This window comes from Sebastes umbrosus, chromosome 5 (assembly GCF_015220745.1).
Source record: "Sebastes umbrosus isolate fSebUmb1 chromosome 5, fSebUmb1.pri, whole genome shotgun sequence".
Taxonomy (NCBI): Eukaryota; Metazoa; Chordata; class Actinopteri; order Perciformes; family Sebastidae; genus Sebastes; species Sebastes umbrosus.
In genome coordinates this window covers 34,053,901-34,066,164 of record NC_051273.1, presented here as the reverse complement: position 1 = coordinate 34,066,164, position 12,264 = coordinate 34,053,901, and positions in this window count along the sequence as shown.

The window sequence follows — 12,264 nt, the reverse complement described above, 5'->3', positions numbered from 1 at the left end:
TCCGCTGGCTCAACTCAGAAACCATTTTTATTTACCAATTTTAATGCATTGATAATGATTCAACTTATAGTTTATTATATAGTATTTCATTAAAGTGGCAGTAGGCAGTATATTTTTGGCATCATTGGGCAACAATTCCATAATAACCTTTCAGCATATTGTAATTTAAGTGTTCTGAGAGAAAACTAGACTTCTGCTCCTCCTCAAAAAATCTAACCCGTGACGGGAGACTGACCAATCACAGGTCATTTCATTGAGAGAGCGTTCCTATTGGCTGTGCTCCGGTCATGTGACCGGAACTTGGCGTTCCTTCACCAGATTTCACAATGGCGGCGGCGTCACAAACGTTCTCATTTTACAGCTAAACCGTGCACTACAAGATGATTCTGAAAACATTTGAGGCAAGAAATAGGCATTAACGTAACATAATATTGATTCATATTTGATCAGCGCTGCCTAGTTTGACCGGCAGCGCCGGAGTTCGTGAGTGATTGACAGCCTGGACAGCAGACCTCAGATCAGCTCTTACTGCTTGTTTTCCTCCGGTCTGTGAAATCTTGCAGATGCCGTTAGGAGCACCGGAGGACACAGAGGCACATGATTTTTTTCAGGTTACCTGTTTCATGTACTACTGTCAGGATATAGCGACTGTTTTATAAAAATAACTTTTTTTAATCATATTTGCTCCAATCTCACCTACTTCAGCTTTAATATGCCTAACCACAATATGGGTCCCACAGATATATCGTCAGAGGTGGACCGGGACTGAAATTCAGACAGGGACTTTGAGATGAAGAGGCCTTTTATGCCAGTGCCCAAAGAGCGTGAGCTGAACATTTTTTGGCAGTAATTTTAACACTTATACAGTTTTTGTGGTTTAAGGGCATAGATTTACATATGGACGGTAGGGACATGTCCCTATCAATATTTTTGGAGGACAGAATTGTATATATATATATATATATATATATATATATATATATATGACGCTCCCAGCTGCCTGTCCTGTTTTCTCCCAGCCCCAGCAGCTTTCTGTGCAGTCTCTCCCGGCCGTCCCGGCTGCACACAACGATGGTAAAGTCCTTCAAAACACTCTAGGATGTCTCGCCGATACCTGCCTCCTCAGTTTGTTAAAGCACGTCTCCACTGCACTGAGTCAAAACAAGACCGGCCAGACAAACCTCAGTGAGCTGGAACACTAGTTACAGTTCATCACATTCACGATAAACACGACTGAGCCAATCAAATTCCAGCAAAAAAACGAGGATCAGTCCAAATTGGGAAGGACCGCTCGTATCCTTTCTCAATATTGAAAGTGTTAGATTGGCCAGGCCCATGCGGGGGTTGTAAATTTAAGCTTGTTAAAACTCAATAAATATGTTTATAAAAAAAGAAAAAGAAATAAAGACTGGCCCATCGGGAAAATCCCAGAGCTTCTCAATGGCCAATCCTCCCCTGGAGATGGTCAACTATGGTTCCCATTTCTATTTGGAAAACAAGGTAATTAATTCTTTGTTAAAGAAGTTAAATGATACCATTACTGCCTCTATTTGTCTTGTTTCTCTCTAGTACTGCATCACTGAGCACCTGTGGCTCCATATGACAGATTTCATTAGTGACATTTAATTATCAGTCTGCATTAATAATGAACTGTTATGCTTCAGTTAATTCTAATTGATTTCATTTAGCTAGGTACATTTTGTGTATAGCTGAAACTTTGTTATTGTCCCCTTCATCGTTACATTACTTTAAATGCAAGTTGCTGCTCTAAAAGACTCAACAGATGAGGAGAATAACAACCCTGTAGCTCTTAAAACATGCTAGATAGAAATCCACTAGGTGGCAATGTTGGTCTATGAAAGTCACGGCTCTGCCAAGCAGAGAGAGGGAAGTACCTGTCGCTGAGGATGTCTTAGCCATGTGGGTCACAGGAGCTCTGCTTTTTAAATAGATGAGCGATGAACAGTGATGGGTGGGTTGGGGTTTGGGGGGTTGGGGGGTTAACACAGAAATAAAAATGTAAGCCGAGCAATCAGAATGAAGGAGGATTTAATGGAAATTAAAATTCAAAGATGCTTTGAAATAATTACATATTCAGTACAAGAGCTGTTAATTGTGCACATTCACACAGTTCTTTTGCTAATGTATCATCACTGTCACCTTTGGGCGTCAACGGAATAGCATATTGTACAATTCTAATGGCAAAAAGCTAACTTATTATCAGAAATCTGGTGATGTTTTATTATCTCAAAATGGAAAAAGGACAATGTAATGGTATAGAAAGAGTTCCATGCATGCCATGTTATTTCAGGAATGAGCTCATGTCAGTGGATATTATTTTTTTAAATGTCGTACTACCTCAGATAACAGAAGATACTTTGGAATAGTTGCTTTCGTAGGCTGTGGTTCTATTTTCTTTCTTTTTTAATAGGTATGGCCCTTAAAGGAGCAGTGTGTAACATTTTGGGGATCTATTGGCAGAAATGGAATATACTATTTAATAAGTATGCTTTCTTTAGTGTCACCTGAAAATAAGAATCATTGTGTTTTTGTTACCGTAGAATGATCCGTTTATATCTACATAGGGAGCCAGCCGCCATATTTCTACAGTAGCCCAGAACCATGGATATATGAAGAGAACTGGATACAGCGCTGGAGGCGGGGCCCCGTTCATTCCTAGGAAAATTGCTCAGTGGCGCATGAAGACAAAATGGCTCGACTTCCGATTGGAAAAGTAGATCTTCCGGCGATCTTCCGCATCCATTGGGCCCATGGAGCAGGCGCAGTAGCGTCCGCTCGGTCACATGGCTCGGTCACGGGGTCCCAAAGTCACGCTGTCGTCACGGCTTGCGCTGTTGTCACGGCTTGCGCTGTTGTCACTGTCTGGGTCTCATTCACATGAACAGAGGAAGGGAAATAACTCTGGATTCGGCTATTAGTGCGTTTTACAACTTTTAGGACCTAATGATTTAAATGAGGACTATTAGAGTGTTCGTACTGGGGAATTGATTTACGTAAAAGAAATAGACCTCTCTTTCCCAATGTAAGTCAATGGGAAAAAGTATTTTTGGGTCCAATAGCATCACGTGACGGACACGGAAGTTGCAGTACCGCCGTTTGGCCACCATGAAAATTGGGATCAACGACCGGTGCTCTTCCTGGGGGCTTGCCCAGAACGGACAAACCACTGTGTTAACTTTTCCTGCTTAGGATGGAGTTGATAATGTTCCTCCCTCCGGAATTAACCCCCATCATTTCACTAAGCCGCCAGGAAAACAAGCCACGGGAAAGCTCTGTTGGGCTTGAGGAGCTGCAGCATTTGTTTCTGCATGAACTGCAACTTCCAGTGTACATTCACTTGAAATTCTCAAAGCTAAACTAACTCTGTCTTCTGCTCCACTGCACATTTATGTTGCTAGGCAATGGCTTGGGCCCATGTGTACTTCCTGTCAGCTGATGACATTCACATACGCTGCAACCAGGAATAAACTGGGACACGTTTAGAATGTTTACGTTTAAATCTGTGTAAAGGGTCTAAATATTGTATATTTGTGACATCACAAATGGACAGAAATCCTGACAGCCTGTTTCAAATGCAGAGTTTCTGAAAACGGGCTGTGTGTATTTCCCTGTGGATTGAGCGTTTTGATACTTTCACAGTATTTATATAGAAGTAAAGCCTGCTTTATAATAAAAAAAACATGAAAATCTCACTTTTTTATAATATGGGACCTTTAAGTAATTCACTATCCATATCCATATCCATAACTTCTATATGAATTTAGCAGAGTTAAACTCCAGAACAAATGAGAAAATAGACCTTGAGTTGAGTTGAGACTTGAGTTGTCTGACAACTGCTGTTTACAAGGTCAAAACAGTGCATGACTGCCGGCCCTGTCCATGGTGCTGAATCAAAATGTTATATGTATAGCTAAAATATGAAAGAATAAATAAAACTTGACTCATGATGCTTGTTATTTTGCGTTTTGTGCACCAGCTGAGGATAAAATGCTTACTGAATGGTGGCCCCAGCTTTGTAAAGCTAATGAAAGTAGCCTAAAGTCTATAAGGTGTTTTTTTTCTCTCAAAATTTGTAGCCTAGAATCTATCGTTTCCATTATTGTGTTATATTTAGATCAGCCTACATTTAACGACACGGGTGACAGGAGTGCGCAACAACAGAGATGAAACCCTCATGAATTTATTCAGGAATTGGAAATTTTTCTGCGACAGTAAATTGCTTGAACTGTTGTTTAGCTGAAGGCCCCTGTCTGTCGATTCAGCACCATGGACAGGGCCGGCAGTCATGCCCTATTTATTTACAATTCATTCTGATGTTCTGGAGTTAAACAGAAAAAGTGAATGAGTAATATAGAAATATCCTAAACAAATACATATTAAATAAATATTAAATAGGCCTAAATCCCATCATTTGTCCTCAGATCATTATTATGTTAAACAAGCTAACAAACTAGGTTAACTATCGTTTCAACAAACATTGATGATAATAGTTGGAATGAAGTGAATCTACTCTAAAGCAGATTTATCTTCTCCATCTGTCCATTGTTCACACTGAATCTTCCATCTTTTCTCAGACAAACAGAAGCACATGGCTACTTATTATGCAGAATGATGTCATTGCACCTTCCTGGCCAACTACTGTTGGACCTTGCCATTGGATATTTAATCCAACACTCCTTCTTGGTTGGCATCATGTAGCGTTCCATGCCGCAGTGACATTAGTGAGCTCTATACTCAATATAACTCAATAATATAATATTCTTCATATGACTTTAGGTCCTCTGGCTATGACGTTTTGAAAGCCCATCCCTCGGATCCCTTCACATCAGTCAGTCGGTAAGACAAACACATCTCAGTCAGATTTACAGCTGCTAGAATCTTTTTAATTTTTTTTTTATCTTGTGGCAGTTTGTGTCTACACCACCGCCGTTGTGTCTTTTTCCCTGGAGTCTCGTGGGCCCTTTTGCGTGGTCGGGCCCAGGGGCTTTAACCCTTCATCTTTAATTGTTTTAAGTTCTAGGACCCTATTTGAATCGTGCAAGCTCAACGACCGGTGCAAAGTGTTCTTGGGCACACAGACTGTGTGGATGTCTCCAAATACACCTGCTATTCTGGTTCATGCAGCAGGCAACTGCAAGGTCTGAAGTGAAGTGAAGCCAATGCTGAAGTGCCTCAAACCTGCATTCTCTCTAATAACCAGCAGGGGGTGACTCCTCTGGTGGCTAAAAGAAGTCTGATTGTATAGAAGTCTATGAGAAAATTAACCTACTTCTCACTTGATTTATTACCTCAGTAAACATTGTAAACATGAGTTTATGGTCTCAATCGCTAGTTTCAAGTCTTCTGCAATACAGCATGATGTTTGTTTAGTAAATTATGGTCCCATTTAGAGTCAAACAGACCATAAAACAGGGGATGCTTTAGGGCACAGCCTTATGCCTTATGACTGGTCACTACGACGGTGTTATCCGGTCTGGGAGTTGTCTGTATTTTTTTGTCTTAGAACTTTAATCCTTTCACAGTGTGTTTTCAGTTCATTATAACCTTTTTGATCACCTAAAAATGTCTTATTCATTGTACGTTGTACTTAGATCTTCCCTCTCGTGTCACTTCTGGTTGCAAAAAAACAAGATACCAAAAACCAAGATGGATGCTGAACTCGAAGATTCAAAATGGCAGTCCACAAACCAATAGGTGATGTCACAGTGACCACGTCCACTTATTATATACAGTCTATGGGTTAAAGCTGAAGTAGGCGAGATTGGAGCAAATATGATTAAAAAAAGTTGTTTTTATAAAACGGTCGCCGCTATATCGTGACAGTAATACATGAAACAGGTAACCTGAAAAAATCATCTGCCTCCTTGTCCTCCGGTGCTCCTCATGTTATCTACAAGATTCCACATACTGGAGGAAAACAAGCAGTAAGAGCTGATCTGAGGTCTGCTGTCCAGCTGCAGTCTATGAGAGCCGGCTGTCAATCACTCGCGAAATCCGACCAAACGGTCAAACTAGGCAGCTCTGATAAAATATGAATCAATATTATGTTACATTAATGCCCATTTCTCTCCTCAAATGTTTTCACAATCATCTTGTAGTGCACGGTTTAGCTGTAAAATGAGAAAGTTTGTGACGCCGCCGCCATTGTGAAATCTGGTGAAGGAACGTCAAGTTCTGGTCACATGACCGGGGCACAGCCAATAGGAACACTCTCTCTCTGAAATGATCTGTGATTGGTCAAAGTCTCCCGTCACTTGCTAGATTTTCTAAAGCCTGAAAACAGAGCCATGAGGAGGAGCAGAAGTCTAGTTATCTCTCAGAACACTTGAATTACAATATGCTGGAATATATATCGGAGGGTGGCTGTGGGTCAGAGATAGAGCGGGTCATACACCAATCGGAAAATCAGCGGTTTGATCTCTGGCTCCTCCAGTCCGCATGTCGAAGTGGCATTGGGCAATATATTGAACCCCAAATTGCTCCTAAAGGTGTGTGAATGAGCATTTAGATTAGATCCTGCACCCGGCAGGTTGCACGACAGCATGACATCAGTGTATGAATGTGTGAATGTTGACATGTAGTGTAAAGTGCTTTGAGTAATCAGAAGACTTGAAAAATACGCAATATAAATGCAAGTAAATTTACCATTTAAATTTACCTAATAAATGCACTCTCAGCCAATAACGTCCCTGCTCTAATAGCTCTAAAACAACTGAGCCAATCACAGTGATACATGACGACAACAGATCAACAAAAGGAAATAGCGCTTCTACAGAACGGTGAACATGCAGCACCGCAAAGCTGAAATCAGAGATGGTGTGGGCCAGAGGTGGGGGACGAGTTGTAATTTGAAGAGTTGAGACTTGCTTGACTAACATTGATAAAAGACTCGACTTGACTTTGGCTTGGTATTCATGACTTGAGACTTGACTTAGACTTGAGACAGATGACTCGAAAGGACTTTTTTCTTTTTTTTTTAATTAAATACTTTCATATATCTAGATATTGAGAAGTTACGTTTTGTTTTTCAAACATTGGGTAATTTCTAGTGCAATGCGCGCAAACCTGGCAACCTACTAGGACGCAGCAGAGGCCAACGCAGGAGGCAGCGAGCTATCATGGAGGGGCCTAGTACAAAAATAATACAATTTGGATTCAATGATTATGTTGTTGATGACGGTAGTAAGAAGAGAACAGCGGTATGCAAGGTCTGCGGCTCAAAAATCTGACACGATCACAAAAAACATCCAATTTCATCCGTCACCACAAAACCCACAAAGTTAGGCTACGTGAGTCTTTTTAGCTAGCTTAGCTTGTTGGCTGGTCAAATGTTAGCTGGAAAGCTAACGTTAAGTTTAAGCTACGTTACACTTGGCTTCGAATCGATTATGCATTTTATTGAGAAGACATATCGTTAATGTAAAAGACAATCAGGGGACTGATTCGGGGCCATATACCCAGTTAAACTATGGGGGCACGTTACTAGCTAACACAGCTGCGTGCTCAATTTCACGGGTTATCAATCTGGGTGATGGAGGCATTTTGGTATTTTGGTGTGTTGTTATTTAGCTAATGTTTCATGTGTTTTCAAGGTACATTTCGTTTGATTTGTGTGTTAATTCAATTATTTATTTGCATGCAAGTTACGTTAATGTTATGCTAGATTTATAATGAACTGGAGCTTCTTACGCATATATGATTGAGGTTAGTAACAGACTAACGTTAGTAGGTTAGCTAAACTGTGATAATACCCTAACTAAATTAACTCTGAGCCCGTTAGCTGACGTTATGTAAAGTTATCTACAGTTGTTTATATGGGGATTGGGCGTTAGGTAGATTAGCCACAGCACCAGACAGATGGAATTACAGCCCAGATGTTGATTGCTTCATTCCTAATTACGATGCATTATTTTCTGATGATCAAGTTTGTTGTTAAAAGTTTTTCTAAAAGTTTCTGAAATGTATGCGTTTGTTGTTTCATAGCTAAGGGATAGTTTATAGCCTACCAATGCACAATTATTAATCAGAGGAGGTTTGTAAACGTTTCATTTGAATACGTGATATCCACATAACATTAGCTATTATTAGCCATGTCAATCATTGTAAAGCAGCCTCCGGATCGAAATAACCGTAACTGTGGGCTTTTATTACGGTTGATTTGTACAATGGTGATAGAAATAAATGTTGCTGAAGCCGTTTACATGGTCGTGTCAATCCAATGCTGTTCCAGTTTTAATTCTACTGTATCTCATGTTATGAATGGTCACATCAGATTGTAATGATGCGTCACTTTTGCTAAAAAAAAGTTGAAAGTTGGAAAGCAGACAATGACACAGGATTATAATGAACCCTGGTCATCCAACGTTTCCCTCATAAACAGCAGAATATCAAGTCATAACTGACCAGCCTGATGTGTGTAGAGGTGTGTTTCCTTATTCTGTAGCTTCCTGGTGTCATTTACACATGATCTAATCGAGGTAAACACAGTGGCTCTCTGGTGCAGCACCTCTTTAATCAGAGGCTGAAGATTTATCAACATGTGTGTCCTGTTGCCTTCAGATGGCTGCAGGGTTTTAATGAAGTGAAGGAGAAGCTTTCCACGTATAAAGCAGCTGTGGACAGCATGTCCCTCATTAATGTATATATAAATGCAGACTGTTTAACCAACGTTCCTTCTTTAACCACATTAAAGGGGATCTATGTGAGAATCAGAAATGGCCTCTTAACAGTGACACCTGTGGCCGTTAAGTCAACGAAAGTCAGCGTCCTGTTGCTCGCCCTCGCTATTGTGCTCGCTCTACATAGACATGAACGAGCATCGGTCAAAACAGTGAGGCGACACACGTCAGCTAAAACCACAATATCACTCTATATTTCACCTGCTTGGCAGCAATGTTAGCTGACCAGACGAAGGTCTCTCCATGAATCAGTGCTGATCCTAGTGTTGGCTTTTCCTGCCTCAGCCTCCCGTCTTCTGCAGTGTGTAGTGTGCGCACATGCACGTGAGAGGTGGAGCGAGTGAGAACGAGCGCGGTGTGTGAGTGAAGGTAAGTAGGCAGAGGAGCAGAGTACAGCAGAGACTCTGGCCCTGGAGACCAAAGCTACGGTCTCCTCTGTGTCTTCTGACCACGGTCGGGGAGGCTGGAGCAGGAAGAGTTGACACTGTTTAAAAGACGGGCTTCACTAGATATAACTTTGCGGTTTTGGTGTTTCCGTGTAGTTTGCATTGGAACAGCGTAGCCACACGCGAGCGCGCATGAGACTCCGCCCCGATTTATACATGTAAGAAGTTACAAACAGTACCTTTAAATGTGTGCTGACATTGTTCTGTCAACTACTGTTTCCAAGGTCAAGAATAAACATACAATCTTTTCTAGATTTACACTGCATCACATACATAACTATGAATTCCACTACTTTCACACTATAACAACATAACTGAGACTGTACTGTCAAATTTGCTATTATTAGCACCTCAGATAAGCGTTTTAGGAGAGACGATCATGGCTGACCAGCAGTCCCGAATGGGCCTCCAACAGGGTTTTCCCCCTTGGATTGTCAAAGTGCTTAAATCTGTTGGAAATCAGCCTGATAATCCTTTAGGGGTACAGCTAGTCTTTGAAGGTTTTCTAAAAAACAAAAGCGAGGGGGACTGGGGAAACTGAGGATGAATCACAAGTTCTGTGTTTGAAACCAAAAGGCCATAAAGTTAGGCTGCGGGGAGAGAGAGAGAGAGAAAGGAAGTCATAGACAAGTAAGTTTTCTCCTCTCTCTGCAGCACTGACTGTTGGTCTCTTTGAATTGGCAGTGCCGAGTGCAGCACCGAGAGATTTATCCATTCATTTGTTGTGGCTACGCTCGAATGCACCCAACAACACGCCATTTCTATTTTATTCTACTCGTCTTTCACTCTGCTGGGTGGCTCAACAGAATTATGTCCCCAACGATAATTATCAATCAAAATTATGGTCTAAAAAATGGAGGCAGAGGAAATTGCTTACCAGGACGTCAAGCAGGAACAGGACCCCCCCAAAAAGAAGTAGTGTGATAAGAGAGCGAGAGAGAGAGAGAGAGAGAGAGAGAAGTGTGAGAGAAAGCAAGGGGAGAGAGAGGATTTGCATCTGTGCAGTGCAGAGTCAAGCCCTTTGAAGAACAAAAAAATGTCAATTTAAATGCTTTACATACACTTCTGAGTTCAGTTATTCCATCATAGATTTGAGTTTTAAATATGTTTTACACCCTAAAGCCTCGTCCACACTGGGAACGTCAGGAGTGCGTGGCGGCTGCGTTACCTGTTGTTTTTTATTTCGGCGTCCGTGTTAACAGGTTAGAGCAGCCACACTGCCTGCGTGAGACGCACATCTCAGCTGCGTCTCTTCTAGAGAATAGAGGTCTTGCCTATTTTTTACGTGAGCCGCGCGCAGTTCACAGCAACACAGTGAAAGGGATTTATTGATTGTATATCGACATCATATCAGCAACATTACTACAGTTTCGATGTCTGTATCTGTAGAATATGTTACAGAGGTAAAAAAAAGTAAAGATTTATTTTTAAATCAACACTTCCTGCTTTCATTTCAAAATATAGGCCCTCAAGCGTTTTTTTCTGTGGACAGAATTCCTTCATTTGTTAACACAAGGCTTTTATTCTGAAATATGTGCAGGAAAGTGTTGTAGAACATGCAGTGACTTGCAGAGCTCCATGAATGAATATAGTACGGGGTTTTAATTGTGGATTATTACTATTATTTACAAATTACCACACGTTTTTTAACCTTTCTCTGTCTAAAATAAATATAAATGACATTTATAATGAAAAGAAATGGCCATTATGAAAGGCAAACTCTATGGAGAAAGAAAGGGCCGACAGCAGCAGCTGCAGCAGCAGACACGCAGCTGGTGTGAACACCCAACGCGTGAATCACGCAGCCGCCACGCGTTCCTGAGGTTCCCAGTGTGGATGAGGCGTCATACTCTTGAAAACATCATATTCCTCAAAGTGTACGGCTACAATTTACCCACCTCTCAATTTTGTCTGTGAAATGAAGTGGAAGGTGAATCTGAAAAAAAAAGGCGTGTAGCTCAGATAGCTAACATGAGCTGTTACACAGTCAGACAGATGGAATGATTAAACATGTATTTTGTCTGGCCCGCGAGATGGATGACTAGTTGCATCATTATCCTTCCCAATGTTCTGAAGTGGGTAATAATGCTGATTATCAGCTTTCATACAGGTAAAATGACCAACGGTTTGTTTGAAAATAATACGTTTCTTTATAGCTGTTACAAATGTCCATGCCATCAGGGGAGAAAAGCCTGTTGTCATAGAGATAATAAAGAAATGTTTATAATTGTTAAAATGGGTATAACGGCGCACACTTCAGGACAGTCTCTCCATGAAAGCTTCATGGTGTTGTAATTGTTTTAAAGTGACAGAAGTATGAAGTATGTGTGTGAAGAAGGAAAAAAGAGAGCATGAGAAAGAAGATTAAATCTTTACGACTTTCTTAACTCTGCATACCTGAAGTAGGTATGCCTATCAGATGCAGCTCCAGTTCTGATGTCGGAAAAGTTCGGGGATAGAGGGGGTTTCAAACATTGTGCCATGACTCGACAAGTACATTATTTGAAGCATAATGACCCCTTAATACACACTTTATCAACCAAGCCAGAACAAGTTTGGAAATATGATCCCCATAAAAGGGGGTGTGCACTTATTACTGCCTTCACTGAAGTTTAGTGCCTTATGAAGCGGCAGTGGTAGCAAAATTAGTGGACTCTGCCGATGTTCATAGAAACACAATAGATATTCATAAAAAGGCTGAGCTGTTAAAGACCTGCTGTGACCCCCGACACTATACAGCCAAAGCCTATGGATCATATGGATAGATAGGGTGGTACGTAAGAGGAATGAACTGTAAGTAATGCTGCAGTATTGGCCCTTGTTGACTGGTCTTAACAGAAAATTAGCCCTAGTCATAGGCCCAATTCCAATCCAGTCCCTACACCCCTCCCACTCCATGGTGGAGTGAACTCAGTTTGTTGTCAGACTCTCAGCTCAATGAAGCACCCTTCTATAAGGTGGAGTGTATAAACACAGTGGCCACATTGGGACAAACTTCCCTCGCTCTGGCAAGGAAACTATAAATATATATCAGAATCAACATTTTTTGTTGATAGCCTGGGGAAAATTGGGTTATGTTTTGCACCCATTCTAGAATTCATATATACACAGTATGATAT